The sequence below is a fragment of the Boleophthalmus pectinirostris genome, unplaced genomic scaffold (genome assembly GCF_026225935.1).
Source record: "Boleophthalmus pectinirostris isolate CB_2022bp ecotype Guang Dong unplaced genomic scaffold, ASM2622593v1 HiC_scaffold_21, whole genome shotgun sequence".
Lineage (NCBI taxonomy): Eukaryota > Metazoa > Chordata > Actinopteri > Gobiiformes > Gobiidae > Boleophthalmus > Boleophthalmus pectinirostris.
In genome coordinates this window covers 37,761,228-37,778,262 of record NW_026571175.1, presented here as the reverse complement: position 1 = coordinate 37,778,262, position 17,035 = coordinate 37,761,228, and the positions used below count along the sequence as shown (strand labels likewise).

The 17,035-nt window shown below is 41.0% G+C and overlaps 1 protein-coding gene across 1 annotated transcript in view; it reads left to right on the top strand.

Annotated features, from left to right (window-relative positions):
* Nucleotides 1-17,035, top strand: part of LOC129410042 (cytoplasmic dynein 1 intermediate chain 1) — a 66,748-nt gene that overhangs the window by 34,509 nt on the left and 15,204 nt on the right. The gene's annotated exons all lie outside the window — the stretch shown is intronic.

Genomic DNA, 17,035 nt, shown 5'->3' with positions numbered 1-17,035 from the left:
ATTCATCTTTTGTGTATTTTACTTTATACTCATGTTTAGTTTGCAGGACTGCAGTTTATCGTCCCTCCCTCTCGCTCCTGCGTTGTTTAGCTCCACTCGCGCCGCAGCAGTGAGCTTTCAGAATGTGTCCCGCGTCGCACTGGTTTGTGTCGGGTCCGTGGGACTGCAGGGCTCTGGTTCTAATCGTCAAACAGAATGGAGGTTTCTGTGTGTAGATCTGAAGCTGCGTCTGACACAAACACTGGAGTCTCGGCCTCAGTCCCACGTTTGGGCTCAGAGACTCTGTTCCTCAGTGAGTTTGTTTACATGAACATCAGTGTCTTGGTTTGAGAACACCCCTCTGACACAGAGAGAACACCCCTCTGTCACACAGAGAGAACACCCCTCTGACACAGAGAGAACACCCCTCTGACACAGAGAGAACACACAGAGAGAACACCCCTCTGACACAGAGAGAACACCCCTCTGTCACAGAGAGAACACCCCTCTGACACAGAGAGACACCCCTCTGTCACAGAGAGAACACCCCTCTGAACACACCCCTCTGTCACACAGAGAGAACACCCCTCTGACACACACACAGAGAGAACACCCCTCTGTCACACAGAGAGAACACCCCTCTGACACAGAGAGAACACCCCTCTGACACAGAGAGAACACCCCTCTGTCTCTGACACAGAGAGAGAACACCCCTCTGTCACAGAGAGAACACCCCTCTGACACACACACACAGAGAGACACACAGAGACACCCCTCTGACACACAGAGAGAACACACCCCTCTGTCACAGAGAGAACACCCCTCTGTCTGACACAGAGAGAACACCCCTCTGACACACCCCTCTGTCACACAGAGAGAAACACCCCTCTGACACACAGAGAGAGACACCCCTCTGACACCCCCTCTGTCACAGAGAGAACACAGAGAGAAACACCCCTCTGACACACCCCCTCTGACACAGAGAGAACACCCCTCTGTCACAGAGAGAACACCCCTCTGACACACCCCTCTGACACACAGAGAGAGACACACCCCTCTGTCACACAGAGAGAACACCCCTCTGACACACAGAGAGAACACCCCTCTACACAGAGAGACACCCCTCTGTCACAGAGAGAGAACACCCCTCTGTCACAGAGAGAACACTCTGAGTCACTGTGTCTTTAGTCCAACACAAACTGAACCACATCAGACACAAGAGTTTGTTTTCTCCGCTCAGTTTATGTAAATGAGTCATGTGGTTTTTAGTTTTGTTTCTGTGAGATTTGAACAAATCTGCATTAACACATGATGACGTCAAACAGCTGATGTGTTTATTTGTTGTAAAGTTGAGTTTATTTATGCAGATTAGTAACAGTAATAATAATGATAATACTTATTATTTAAAAATGTTAATGATTAATCGAAAATCGATCGTTCATTCTCCCGACGATCGATTAATAAAATTTCATTGAACGGCCGTCCCTAATTTAATGTGATGATTCAGTATCGATATCGTGTTCTGCTGTATCGATATTTCACCAAGAGGATTTTTTGGTTTATTTTACTCAGTTATTTTGTTCCAGTTTTGGAAACTCGTTTATGTGACACATTCGACATTTTCACTGTTTTGACAATTAAAATGTTTGTGTTTCATATGAACTTTGAACAAGAAGTGATTTAAAAAAGACTTTTAGTGTCACACACGATTTAGATTTTATTTTTTATTGAAACTATTTTTTTTTATCAAATCAATTTGAAATATATCGTATCAAAACAGCAGCTGCACTGTATCGCAGAGGTCGGTACTTGAAAGTCGTGTCTTGGACTCGGGTCAGACTTGAGTCACTGTTTTTAGGACTTGAGACTTGATTTGATAAAATGGACTGAGACTTGAGATTCGACTTGGACTTGAGGCCTGAGACTTGATGCTTCTCCTGAAAAAAAATCTGTTTTTATAAAATACTTTTCTCTTTACTCTTGATAAATGTGATGCAGAATTTTACAAGAACAAAGTGAAGTACTGTGATACTCAGAAGTACTACAGTAATATAAAGTACAACACAGTACAATACAGTACAACAGAGGGAAGTACACTGAACATGATCTTTAAATTTCATAAGAAAATAACATCTGAATTCTTTTTGTTCTGATCGTGATGATTCACACTAAGATTTGTCAAAACTTTTAAAAAAGAAAAAATTTGGATTTCTACAACTTTTATATAAACACTCATATTTAAATATACTGAGACTTTTTAAGAACAATTTAGTTTAAAATTCATATAAATTGCAAAAATCTAGGCTGTGTTTGGTTCTTTTTTTGGTTTAAAGACTTGAAATGACTTGAAGCTCAAAGCAGACGACTTGGGACTTGACTTGGACTTATGAGCCTGTGACACAAGACTCGACTTGGACTTGCCTGTGTTTGACTTGGGACTTGACTCGGAAGACTTGAGACTCACATAACGACTTGGTGCCACCTCTGCTGCTGCTCTCGTTAAATAAATTAAATAAATAATGTAACTATCGAGGTCTGTGTCGTATCTGCAGTGTCTTAACGATCCCAGCTCTAGTCGTGAGTCTCGTCATTTTGGTCTTAAAACGTTCGTATTAACCTGTTCTCCACGGTTCTTGTGTTTTTATTTTGTCTGTAAATCAGTTTCTGTTCCTAAAATGAAACTGGCTTTAAATTCGCTCCTTACTTCCCGACCTCGATGAGCTTCATTTGCCTGGTGCGTTAGGGTCTGTTCAAGTGTTAACGGAGGAAACAGGGTCAGATTTTTGACATTCAAATGTCTCTTATTCAGAAACTAGAGGAACTATTGAAATAAGTAAAGTATCAGAATGTAGGAAAGAGTTACACTCCAACAGGGTCAAGTTAAACCTGTGAGATTCTTTCAAGTTCAAGACAAAAAATGTAAAAACTCATGTTGGTAACGGAGGGAATGAAATATGCAGCACTTTTTGGTCAATAAATCCAAACAGTGATAACTCTTGGTTCTCACTTCCATATCCTTAACAAACTGGTTTGAATATTTGCTTCATATAGTTTTCTACCATATGGTACAAGATTAGGTTGAAAAACCTCTTACTTTTTGACTCATGAGGTTTTTTATTTTATTTTATTTATTTATTTATGTGGGTCACAGGTTTATTTTGACATTATTTCACAGACAGTCATATTTAACACACAGACTGAAAAGGTGTCGGCTGAAGCTTGAGCTGATTATGTCCTTTACCCTTTATTCCTTTGTCAGAGCTTCATCTTGAAAAACACAGCAAGAGGAAACAAACAAATCAGTAACAGAACAACAAAGTTCTACAACACAAACTAAGTCTCATATTTCATGTTTCTGTCCAGAGTTAAACATTTAAACTTCTTTATGAAGTGAAAGACACTGGTTCACAGTTTGAGGTTTTCTGTCCAGTTGTTCCACAGCTCCAACACTTTAACACATTTACAAAATTTCATAATGTTTGTTCTGATTTTCTTTTTGATAAACATGGTCGTTCCTCTGAGCTCGTGTTAAGAAAGTTCATGGTAACGGAGGGAAAAGTAACGGAGGGAAAATTGTTCAAACAAGTAGAAGGTGCAGGATTTTACATCATTTGTCACTTTTTTCTTCTCTCTCTCTTTTTTTTTTTAATCCTGTCCCTTCATCAACAGTTCAAAGATGGAATAACACAAGATATGATGAAATACAAACATTTATTTACATGATTTTCAGGTCTTTGAAATTTGGGAAATAATTTTTGTTCCATGTTTCATTCATGGTCTGTTTAAAACAGATGGAACTTTAGAACCAAAAATGGAACAGAAAAAAGGTGAACAGTTTGATAAACTCGAGTACATATGTATCTGTTCAATACACTTTTATATCAGATGAATGTTGAGGTTTTGTCCTTGTTGTTTACTTCTGCTGGGCCTGTTAGTCTTTCCGTCGTTGTCGGCAGTGAGACGTGAAGCTGGTCTTGTGATGTTTAGTCGTGTTGCAGTTGTCATGACTTTCACGGTACAAAACTAAAAGTGCGTTTGATTATTTGAGCCCGGCGTGTCTCTTTAAAATAATCCTGAAATAAGAAGAGCTCACCACACGACTGATGGGCGCCGCCTACAGAGAGATAATGCATCTTATTTGAGCTAATGACAGTCACAGCAGTGCTCCAGGCTTCATTAACAACATCCCTCACAACTCACTCACACAGAGACGACAAACTCACGAGAAACTCACTCCAAACCGCTGGAAATATGACTAAACTCACAAAGTAAATAATAGACGAGAGCTGAGCGCAGAGATCAGACTCCCCACCAAACAGGACTCTGGATTCTATGGATGCTTCATTTAAAAGACGCTGTACCGCAGAAAACTTGGGGAAAAAAAGAAGTAGTTCATTCATTTTAAAGAGTTTGCAGTTGTCCAACGTTATTCTACATTTACCTTTCACATTCCAATGATCCGGTGTCCACTGACCTCGGTGCGGGTGTGGGTGTTCGTGGTCTAGTCTGTCTTTGCCGGACTCCACACCGGGTTCTGTCGTCAATCTGACAAAATCACGTGAGCAGAACAAACAGATCCGATGTATTTTCAGAATAAAAGATCTCTGCACACTACTGATTCTTTGCAAATGTTCTCACACATTTAGAGACACGGAGTCCGAAAGCACAAAAACGTGGTCATAGTGTGAAATTCCGCTGTTGTTTACCAACGAGGCGTCTGGTTCGTGCTCATATATCGTGGGAACTTCTGACTAGAGTGTGAATTCTTGCTAAATATTGAAATATCGATATATCATATTGTTTAATGTGATGATTCAGTATCGATATCGTGTTCTGCTGTATCGATATATCACCTTGAGGATTTGTTGATTTATTTTACTGAATTATTTTGTTACAGAGCTACAGTTTCGTTACCCAGGGTGGCGCCCCCTAGTGCCTCCGCTCAATTTCATTTGTCTCCAGAGATTAGGTCAGGAATCAGAAGACACCAGACGATTCACAAAAAACCTGTAGACGCCTCCAGAGTCCCAGAAACCAACAAGACTCGATGGAACTTCTTCTTCAGCCTGCGTTCACTGTTGTGTTACGACCACATCAGAGTCAAGTCCCAGTCTGCCCCAAGGATCTTGAAGAAGTTCTCCTGAAGTGTGGACCAGATGTTTCCAACCAGTCTGTCCAGCTTCCTCCTCTTCCTCCAGCAGATCCAACTCACAACCAGATGATGCTCTGCAGGTCTGCCCGTCTCTTCACCCGAGTGTCCAAGATGAAGTTCCAAATCCTGGACCTCCAGCCTCTGTGTGTGTGGTGCTCGTGCTCTGATGGACCTCGTGTCTGAATGTGGTGTGAGACAAAAGTCCAGCAGAACAGCACTCGGGTTCAGGTCAGAAGCCGTTCCTCTCCCTCCTCCAGGTGTCACCGGTGTTTTCCCACGTGGACACTGAGCTCCTCCCGCTGAACATCAGAGTCCCCGGCGGGTGCACTGTCTAATCCTCCTCCCAGGGGCTCCAAGGTTTATCTTCTGCACTGTTGCGGACGCCACCGAGTCACCTGTCCCCGACCTGAAGACCCAGAGATGTTTTCCTCTCGTTCACCGGAGTAAACTTCAAAACTGTGAACCTGAGGAGTTTTGTTCCAGAGCTCAGGATGTGTGGAGGTGACACCCAGAGCCGGTTTCTGCGTCTGAAGATCCAGATCTTTACACTTCAGTCTGAGCGACATAACTGACCTCATTGTTGCTTAAAGGTTGAGGATTTTTTTAAGGAAAGAAAAATCCAGCGACGGTCCTTGACACCACCTTCCTCCTCCACAGCCTCTAGAAATAATTTAGAGACCGGACACCTCAGTTTTTAGACCCTTTGTCTGCTTCAGTCGTGCAACCACTGAAAGGAATCTCCAAGAATCACCTCAGTTCGTCTTCGCTCCTTTTCTCCTTCTCTTCGTCTTTCAACGACCTCAAAAAACGACTTTGTTTTGCGGCGAACTGGTCGTCGATTCTCGTCCGACATCGCAACAAACTTTATGCAAACTGCGAGAGCCACAATTAGAAAAAGCCTCTAAGAACTGCTGCATAGTTACCATAGAAACGTAGGGAGATTGATTGACGACCTAACAGCCAATAGAAAATGAGGCAGCCTCGTTTTCTATTGGCTGATGTTTATCTGGCCTCAACACGTCCACAGTTGATAGATTTTCTTTCTTTGTTTTTTGGTCATGATAATTACAAAGCTGCTGCGTCTCTGTAATGGTGTTTTAAACTTTCATTGACAATTTGAAACAAATAAAAAATCCTCCATACAACCTTTAAATTAAAGTACAGATTATTATTAAATCTTACAGTTATTGGTTTTGGATGAACATAAATGAACGACGCGGTAAAAGTGACATCATAAGTTTAATTATTATTATTTCTGAGGGAAGAAACATGAAAACCAGAGTTAAATAAAGCCTGAAGTGGGCAGGTTGGAGGAGTTCACGTGTGGAGTTTTTGGTGTTGACGTGACAGGAGATGATGCATGGCTCTTGGCAGCGGCCCCCGGGAGCTCAGATGGGAATTGAACCGTCGCCATCCCCTGAGGTGTAACAACCCGTCAGTGCCGAGGTGCTCGACCGCTCCGCTCTATCCCGTTTAGTCCCACGTTTTCCCGTCAGAGCGCGGTCGGCCCAGGTCAAGAGCGCAGAGGAGGGTCAGGAAGTGATTGTTCTGGTCCCCTCCGGAGCGTGTGTTTTTGTGTGTTTTTGTGTGTTTTTGTGTGTTCATGTCTGTGTGTGTGTAGTTTTTTTTTGGCCTCCGGTGGGTCGCTGCAGCCTGGAGCTCACCGCTGAACCGCCGACCACAGACTTGGCCGGGAGCAGCTGCCTGGGCTTGGCCTCGTCGTCGTCGTCACAGAGCACACAGTGTTCTCGCGGTAATGGACGAGTCTTGGCATCTGCGTCGCTCCGTGTGTTTAACGTCTCGGCCGAGGAGGGAGACGAGACCAAATTGTGCTAAAGTTACTCTGTTTTTTTTTCTAAATCGTATTATTTAAGTCGTAGGAAAAAAGTGATGGAACAAAAAGTAATAAAAAAGTCTTTGGGGAAAAGACGACTCAGGACAGAAGTTTTGAAAGATCAAACTGAAATAATCACAAAAATGTTTTTACAGACGCTTTGATTCATTCATTGATTCGTTTTCATTTCGAGTTTGTCCAAAGAGAGAAACAATAATCACATTATAAACAACAGAAAAGCACATGCGGGAAGAAGAAAAACTATTTTCCGGATTATAAATTGCACGAAGCCAAAAAATGTGTAATGAAGAAGAAAAAAACATATATAAACCGCTTTTTTTTTTGGAGGAGGAGGAAATTTATTTAATAAAATCGGAGACCAAGAACTGACATTTCATCTTCTTATCTTAGGTTTAGTCCTGGTTTAGTCCTGGTTTAGTCCTGGTTTAGTCCTGGTTTTAGTCCTGGTTTAGTCCTGGTTTAGTCCTGGTTTAGTCCTGGTTTAGTCCTGGTTTAGTCCTGGTTTTAGTCCTGGTTTAGTCCTGGTTTAGTCCTGGTTTAGTCCTGGTTTTAGTCCTGGTTTAGTCCTGGTTTTAGTCCTGGTTTAGTCCTGGTTTAGTCCTGGTTTAGTCCTGGTTTAGTCCTGGTTTTAGTCCTGGTTTAGTCCTGTTTTGTTTTAGTCCTGGTTTTAGTCCTGGTTTAGTCCTGGTTTTAGTCCTGGTTTAGTCCTGGTTTTAGTCCTGGTTTAGTCCTGGTTTTAGTCCTGGTTTTAGTCCTGGTTTAGTCCTGGTTTAGTCCTGGTTTTAGTCCTGTTTTTTTCATACTAAATACTTTTTTTTTTTGTTTGTATTTTTGTACTGTGTTGTGTTTTACAGTTATTATTTTATCTGTTTACTTTTTTAAAATAAAAAATGAGACTAAACTAAATCAGATGTGAAGAAGCTGCGAGAAACACAAATGTTCAAATCATTTCAGACTCACATGAAGCTTTTGTGTCTTTAGATTCACTCACAATGAGACAGGGAAACATGACTTTTACAACAAACTAAAATATAAACGTGTCGTTAGTGTGAGCGACTCGCGTCTCCACAAACCTGACTCTTATTTGGACGTCCTCCTTGTTCCTTTGGCTTGAAACTAAACTTTTATGTCATGAAATGTACCTGTTGAAGTGTGAGTTGAACCAGGCTTCTACAGGTTTATTCAAGTTAAATTCAACTCTTTTTAAGACCATTTATATAAAAACTTAACACTTATTTCAGAGCCTTTTCGTAGACTTCCCGGCAAAGAAAAACTAAATTTTTGAATTTGAATTTTCATTTATTTCTCAAACAAATGAGTCTGGAGAGTTGAGACTCTTTTATGTAACTGCAGCGTGAAATGTGTCGCTCGGAGAACGGCGTTCATCAAACTTTGTTCTGCTGAGTTTGTCTTTGATTTGATTCTTCTTCTGAGTTTGTTTCTTGTGCTGTTGAAGGTCGTGATCTTCAGTGACGTGTTCAGAGGATTTGAACCCCGGGGCTGCGTCTCGTTCTCTTTATTTAGGCGATGTTATTTAACCAGATAATGTTGGTTGACAAATTAAACTTTGAGGAGAAATGCCGTATGAAGAAGTTACATAATGCACGAATTTTAAGACCCAGATATAAAAATTCAAGACTTTTTCAAGTTTTTTTAAGGTTTTATTTCCAAATTCATAAACTCAATTCTTTTAAGACTTTTTGAAAACACTGCAGGAACTCTGATTAACTTTGTATTTCCGCAGAATCATGCTGAGGACGAGTCACCTCCAGAACTCCAGATACATACTGTACCTTTAAGTAAATATACTCGAGTAAATTATTACTTCTCTATTACTGTTACTCTGGTCATTGACGTACATACTCGTGAATTTGAGCTCGGTGTGTTGGACAACCGATAAATCAGTTTGATATTTGGACTTTGTAGAGGATCGACTCTTGTCTCGATATTTTGTTTCGTTTGATCTTCTGCTTAAAAACACAAAACTTCATTTTTTTTTACAATTTAAAAGGAAGAGACTGTTTACTGTAGGAAAAGTGACTTCAACCCTTTTAAAGCTCTGTGGCAAAATGAAAAAGGTCTGTGGGTGAGTTTGTAGTGAATTTAAATGACAGAATTTGGGGAAAATAATCAAAACTGGCCTTAAGTATCGACCCCAAAAACATGCTGAGTGTCCTGAACTCAGTATCGAATTTATTTAAATATATTTATGTGTTTGGAGACTCACACTTGACTGTTAGACACTGAATAAGTCGGTAACACTTTATAATAACTACACATTATTTAGCCTTAATAAAGCATGAACAAAGACTTAATTAATAATGAATCACGCTTAGTAACTACTTAATTACTACCTGAATTAGCACTTAACTTGTACTTAATTCACCTGTGCTGTAAATAGTTACTCAATACTTCTTAATTACTCATGAACTAACCATTTGCATGTTTACAAATGTATATTTAAGTACAGATTTGAGCATTTATTAATGATTAGTAAACTATGAGAGAATGATAATAATTCAGCAGCTGTTATCTGTTAGTTAAATCTTTCTGAGAGTTTTTCTAAAGTGAAGAATAATTATGTTTATTAAGTATTTGTTAAGGTTGGTCAAATTCCAGAGAAACAATAATGCATTATTAGTAAATCATTCTCTCATGGCTTATTAATCATTAATAAATGCTCAAATTTGTAGGATTTACAAATGGTTAGTTCATGAGTAATTAAGTAAGAAATACTTATGAGTAACTATTTACAGCACAGGTGAATTAAGTACAAGTTAAGTGCTAATTCAGGTAGTAATTAAGTAGTTACTACGTGTGAATCATTATTAATTAAGTCTTTGTTCATGCTTTATTAAGGCTAAATAAGGTGTAATTATTATAAAGTTTTACCAATAAGTCAAATTTGAACAAAAACTAAGACAGAATTCAGATATTGTCGTAAAATTCAACACAACAGTCGGGATCGACGATGAAAACCTCACATCGGTCGATCTCTACTCAGAAGTTGTTGGTGCGTGTTTCTGTATCTCGGCCTTTCAGTTCAGTCACTCAGAGTCTTTAAAACTCGCTCATTTTGTCGGTGACTGAATCTTTCTGAGTCTGGTTCAAACTCTGAGCGCAGAGACAGGAAGTAGTTTGTCCTGTTCATGTGGCGTCTGTGTCCGTGTGAAGAGAACCTCTGTGATCCAACACAAACTGCACTGACCCCGTCCCAGACGCTCCACAGCTCCTCACTGCACAGAACATAAAGACTAATGACGCTCCCCCGAGGGCCTGACGCTAACTGAACGCACTGCTCTGTCTCAGCCTCTCAAACACTTCAGTCTGAGTTTTATTTGACACGCTCTTTTCAAAATTTTATTTATTTATATTTTTTCCCCAAATTTTTTTTTTTTTTAAATTATTGAATTCCATTAGATACACAATTTCAAACATATTACAATAATGTGTTTTACATCCAAAACCCAGAACAAAACAGGAACAAACCCAACCTGTTGCACCATAAAAAAAAAAAAAAATAATAATAATAAAATAAATAAATAATAATAAATAATAAATAAATAAATAAATAATTAATTAATAAATAAATAATAAATAAATAAAATAATGAATACATAAGTAAAATAATAAATATAAAAATAAATAAAATAAATAAATAAATAAAAATAAATATATTAATAAATTAAAATAATAAATACGCATAAAACATTACTTACTAAAAGAATAGTAGTTACTCCTGTGAAATAATTTAGGCATCAACATCATTGATCATACTCAATACAGGTCGCCAAGTCCTGTAAAACTTATCTTCACAGCCTCTTATGGAAAATCTGATTTTCTCTAATGTTAGATGGTGAATAAAATCAACAAGCCACAGTTTAAAGGTTGGAGTTTGTTTGTCTTTCCACTTAAACAATATTATTCTACAAGCCAGGAGTGTGACAAAGCCAATTATGTTTTTCTATTTCTTATGGGAGTTCACAGATTCTAACGATGTCCCAAATATTGCAGCTGTGGCCTCAGGTTCAATATTAAGCCCCGAATGCATCTGAAAGAAACTGAAAAATTGATTCCCAAAAGTTTCTCAGCTTCGTGCAAAACCAAAACATGTGTAATGTACCTACCATATTTTACGGATGATTAGTCGCAGTGGATTAATAAACATGATCCAGCAGACTGAGGTCCTGTGTTGCTCTCTCGTCTGTGTTTTATTTATACCGACCATCCCAACCCGGGTGTGTCCAGGTTTAGGATTTTGAGAATCTGGTCTCCCTGAAGTTCTTCTCAGACAACGTTACAGCCCCAACCTTGCGAGCGTCTGCAGTTTTCAGGTAGTTAGATCAGATTAGGTTCGGTCGCTTTATTCGTACCCGTAAGTACATTTGTTTTGCAGATTTGAGAGGCTGGTCCCCACATTTCACATTTTACATTCATCACACAATTACAAATAAAGTGTTACAGTGCTCCAAATGGTTTTGTTACATAAATAATTAATTCATCAGGCTTGGCTAAAAATGCTCCGGGACAAACTCTGTACAGGGAGTCCAGGCTGTTCCGAGGATGGACACTCAGGTCACCTTTTAGTCTAAAATCAAACTCCTAAACACGACCACGATTCTCCACAAGCTCCTGGAAATAAAATGTGCTGTTTAAAACCCATTTTGTATTTTTTCCCTTTTTCGATCTCACATTAAAACCGTCGGTGTTTTGCTACTGCGTGCGTGCACTGTGTCACTACGGTAACTGCTGAATGTTTCTCCATAGACATACATGTAGAAGCCCCCCCCTTCCCTCCGGCCGGGCCCTTCTCCAGAGCTCCCAGACACGACCGGGTGCGTGACAGAGCGATCGGCCGCGCCCCCTCCACAGCTCTGAGCCTCTGTTGTGAGAATGACCCCAGACCAGTTAACGCCTGCCCCCTGTGCCCCCCCCCCCACCCCTCTGCCCCCCCCCCCTCCACCCCCCCCCCCCCTCTGCCCCCCCCCCATGCCCCCATGCCCCCGCTCGTATGCCCAGTATGCTCCTTCCTCTGCACACGCTCTCTTATACTGATGGACCCGGTCAAACAGAAGTAAACATCAAGACCAAAACTTCAAGTGAATTCATCTGATATAAAAGTGTATTGAACAGATACATATGTACTCGAGTTTATCAAACTGTTCACCTTTTTTCTGTTCCATTTTTGGTTCTAAAGTTCCATCCGTCTTAAACAGACCATGAATGAAACATGGAACATATTTTTCAACAAGATTGAACAAGCTTCAACAAGATTTTTCAACAAAAAAAAGTATTTAAAATGATAAAAATGTTCTTGGAAGGACTGACATATTTTATAAGTAATATTAAAGTTTTCAGAAGAAAAAAGCCACAAATGATGTAAAATCCTGCACCTTCTACTTGTTTGTACAATTTTCCCTCCGTTACTTTTCCCTCCGTTACCATGAACTTTCTTAATAAAAAATCTCATGAGTCAAAAAGTCAGAGGTTTTTCAGCCTAATCTTGTACCATATGGTAGAAAACTATATGAAGCAAATATTCAAACCAGTTTGTTAAGGATATGGAAGTGAGAACCAAGAGTTATCACTGTTTGGATTTATTGACCAAAAAGTGCTGCATATTTCATTCCCTCCGTTACCGACATGAGTTTTTAAATTTTTTGTCTTGAACTTGAAAGAATCTCACAGAAAAGTCGAGAGCAGCTGAATTGTTTTCTGCCCAGAGACGTAAATCTGTTTGTGTTTCTGTCCAATCAGAACCTCCCCCCCCCAGACGCTCACACACGAAATAAAAAAAACATTTCACCAGTTTAACACGAAACAACAACTCAACATTATTATTATTCACATGGAAACTCCAAGAGAAAATTTTTATTCAGAAATAGTAATTCGGAATTTAAAAACCTCATGTAAACGTGGCCATTGTTTTGGATTAGTTCTTGGACACGACCAAAGACGATGTGCCAGATTTCCCGTTTCTATTTTCTATTTTTGGTAGAAAGATTATTTTTATATTTGTGAGATCGGGGGAAAGTTAACCAGGCGCTGGGGGAGAAAGAGTCCAGTGTCCGTCTGCAGGTGTGAGCGAGTCCGAGGAGCAGGGAGGGACATGCCCAAAGGTTAGCATCACACAGCCCCGGGGCGTCTGCGGCGGCGGCGAGGGCGGGCGGGGGGCGGGGCGGCGAGGGCGGGGGGGGTCGTAGCAGGTGCCCGCGCTGACAGTAGCTCTTCACAGCTCGGCGCCCTCTCCCCCGTCCTCCCCCGGCGGCCGTCAGTCCTCTGGAGGCTAATTGTGCGTGATTGGCCGGCGAGCGGAGGGAATCCCCGCTGACTCACACGCGGCCGGATCACTGGGGCGGGGTCAGAGGTCGCGGCGCTGCACACTTCCTGCTGTCTGCGCACGCCATGGAGCTAAACTCACATGTGGGGACCATGTGGGGAGCAGGAGGCGCCGATCACACTCGTGCGGCGGCGTGTTTCGGGTCACGCACGTTTGACTTTTCAGGTTCTTCAGGAGAGTTTCAGCTGGTTTTCACTCTTTTTTTCTTTCTTTTTTTTTTTTACCTTTTCTCGCTCTGGTGGAGGTTTGTCAGAGTCTTGGTGGTCTTTGATTGTTCTGGGAGTTTGAGTTTGAGTTTGAATTTCACACACGATCAAAACTGAGACAGAACCCAGAACCAAACCAAGTCTAGAACAGGATTAGATTTGCCTGATTAGTGCTTCCCACATTCAGTTTCAGAGCAGAATAAAGTTAAACAACAGACAAACGTGGGACGGTCCAAACACACGAGTCTCAAATACAGAAGACGTCTCCTCTCTAAAACTCTAACATTCAGAACAAAATACATAACATCTTACACCTCAGATTAATAAGAGTTTGGAGCTTCGATTGTTGATTCTACAGAAGTTCGTGTCTTCTGTTTCTCACTCGTCTGCGTTGTTGTTTTTTGTTTTTTACTTGTAAGTCTCCACGTTTGACCACACAAACAGACCGTGTGTTTCGCCGACTGACAGGTTAATCTGAACTGTCAGTCACGTCCAGGGCACGGCAGGGAAATACAAACATCTCGGTATGTGAACGAAGAAAAGAAAACAAGACGCACACCAACGGAACGGAACGAGTTAAACGTTCTGAAACATCAAATAACAAAGCAGCCAAAACAACGTTCTAAAATGTATCAAGAGATTAAGTCTGCACTCGCACACTTTAGGACGAGTCGCCCCTAAAGCGCCGCACGTTTGTCCAGTCGATTAGGACTCGGTTGGGGGAGGTCGGCCAAAGCTCGACACGGAGCTCGTGTGCTGTATTTAACGGATGATTAGTCTCTCTGGGTTATAAGACGCACTGTCATTAAATGGTCTATTTTTGAACTTTTTTCACAAATTAAACCTCGCACTGGACTTTAAGTGAAACCCAACAGTGTGATGGGTGAGTGGTTTTGTTTGTTTGTTCGTTCACGGTGACTCTGGGTTTTGTTCAGTTGTGGCGTGTAGGGAGGGTGTGTCTGGATTGTCGGCGTGTTCGCACTGACTCAGTTGTTCAGTCGTGTCTAGAAGCGGCACATTGCGCTCGTCGCTTTTTGGGTTCGTTCCTCTGTTTCGTCCTCGTCGGCGTGGAGTGATGAGTGTGTGTGTGGGTGTTTTTCTCTGTGCGGTCGCTGTCTGCTCCGTGTGTGTTTGTAGTTTACTGAAGTCGTGCTGGGACACCTGAGTGGATTTGTGTGTGGGGAGCTCTGGACTGTGGTGCGCGGTCGTTTTTTGATGCGGTTAGAGGCTTAAAGGTTGTATAGAGGATTTTTTAAGGAAAGAGAAATCCAGCGACAGTCCTTTTTCAAATGTAGTGCACGCGTGACACCACCTTCCTCCTCCACAGCCTCGAGAAATAATTTAGAGACCGACACCTCAGTTTTTAGACCCTTCGTCCGCTTCAGTCGCGCCATCGCTGGAAGGAATCTCCAAGAATCACCTCAGTTTGTCTTCGCTCCTTTTCTCTTCTCTTCTCTCTTCTCTTTCAGCGACCTCAAAAACCGACTTTCTTTTGCGGCGAACTGGTCGTCGGATTCTCGTCCGACATCGCAACAAACTTTATGCGAACTGCGAGAGCCACAATTAGAAAAAGCCTCTAAGACCCGCTGCATAGTTACCTTAGAAACGTAGGGAGTTTGATTGACAACCTGACAGCCAATAGAAAATGAGGCAGCCTCGTTTTCTATTGGCTGATGTTTATCTGGCCTCAACACGTCCACAGTTGATAGATTTTCTTTCTTTATTTTTTTGGTCATCATAATTACAAAGCTGCTGCGTCTCTGTAATGGTGTTTTAAACTTTCATTGACAATTTGAAACAAACAAAAAATCCTCCATACAACCTTTAAGAGCGCGTCTAATATACGGTAACTCGCACACTCACGACTAAACTATACGATTCCTGTCAGGTGCACTGATGTTACTCATATGAGGAAAACAGTGACTGAACTCTGCACCAAAACACACACTGACCCTGCGCTCGCCTTTAATAAAGTCTGTGGATGGTGATAAAAGTTAAGCAGCGTCGTCTCCTCCTGTCCTCACTCCTCTGTGCTGTTTTTATCTCCATAAACTCACAGAGTATCACATCTGTCTCACATCTGTCTCACTATTGAACAGATATTTCTGCCGCTGGACTTATTTTCTCCACAAAAAAAAGTGAATTTGAAAAGTGAATTTGCTGCTGTGTCCCTGATGCACTGTGGTTTGAATGTACGGTGTCTGTCTTTCTTTTTCTTTTATTATTTATAGATTGTGCACGACCGGAGATGTGCCAACTGAATTACCCTTTGGGATTAATAAAGATGTTGATTGATTGATTGATTGAAAGTGTTCGCTCTGCTGCATCACATAAACAAACAGCACCATGTGACCACGTCAGCGGGTCATTGCTTGGTTCGGTCGTGCAGGTGTGAGCGCAGGTCATAGAAAAGGTCACATCAACCTATTTCCAAATCCTGGGTTATTGATTATGACACGATTTTTGTCTAAACTTATTCTGGAGTTTCATTTTTTTTCCATTTTAATTCAATTTGATGTTAGTTTGTAGAAAGAAACTTCCTAAGAAAAATCCATGACTCAAGGGTGTCCAAACTACGGCCCGTGGGCCAAACGCGGCCCTCAGACAATTTTTTTCTTGGCCCTCAGGCTTCCAGAAAAATTGGCCCAAATTAAAAATGTATTTTTTACTGCAACTTTTTTGAGAATCTACCTTGATAAAGCGAATATTGAACATTTAGTGTGTGGTTTTAAGGATCTTAGCATGAACAAAGACTGAGGCTCATTCTAACGTGTTAAACATGCAAATATTTCAATTATTCACTGTACTGAGCTCCAGTTTACGGCCCTCGATCGACCTCTGCTTCGTCTGCGTTTAGAAATATGGCCCTTGATGAAAACAGTTTGGACTCCCCTGGTCTAACTCAACACCAGCATCACGCAGGAAAAGTACAGTCAAAATTACTTTGTTTTTTGTATAAAATTCATTCCAGTAAGTTTGTGTTGGTGTGTGGAAGTTCTGCACTGGAATAAACGTTCAAAACCAAAACCTACCCATTTTTTTTTTCTGTGCGCCTAAAATTTTTAACTTAAGGACCCGTGTGCTCCTGAAAAAAAAGTTATTTTAGATTCCTGATCTTGCCCATCGTAAATCGGAGGAGATCTTTGTAAAGTTTTGTCTGAACAAACGAGATGTAAAACAGCACCAAACCTCAGCGAGTTGGGAGCCCAGTCTCATGTTTAATGTGTTATGTCATTTCCATGGTCCTCAGAACGGTGCTCGCGGCCCCTGGGGTTGAGAAGCACTGTTGTAGCTCACAAGTGCACTGTGAATTTCTCTGATCTGGACAAGATTTTAAAACTTATGTCAGGTTCTTCTTCTTGTTTTATGATCTATTTACTCGTTCTGAGACGCTTCATTCTCGTCTGGAGGTCGTTTATTTGAAGAGAACTTGTCAAATAAAATGATCTGTCCACGCAGCGAGATAATTTCTACTTTTAAGACATTTTCTGATAGATTTAAGT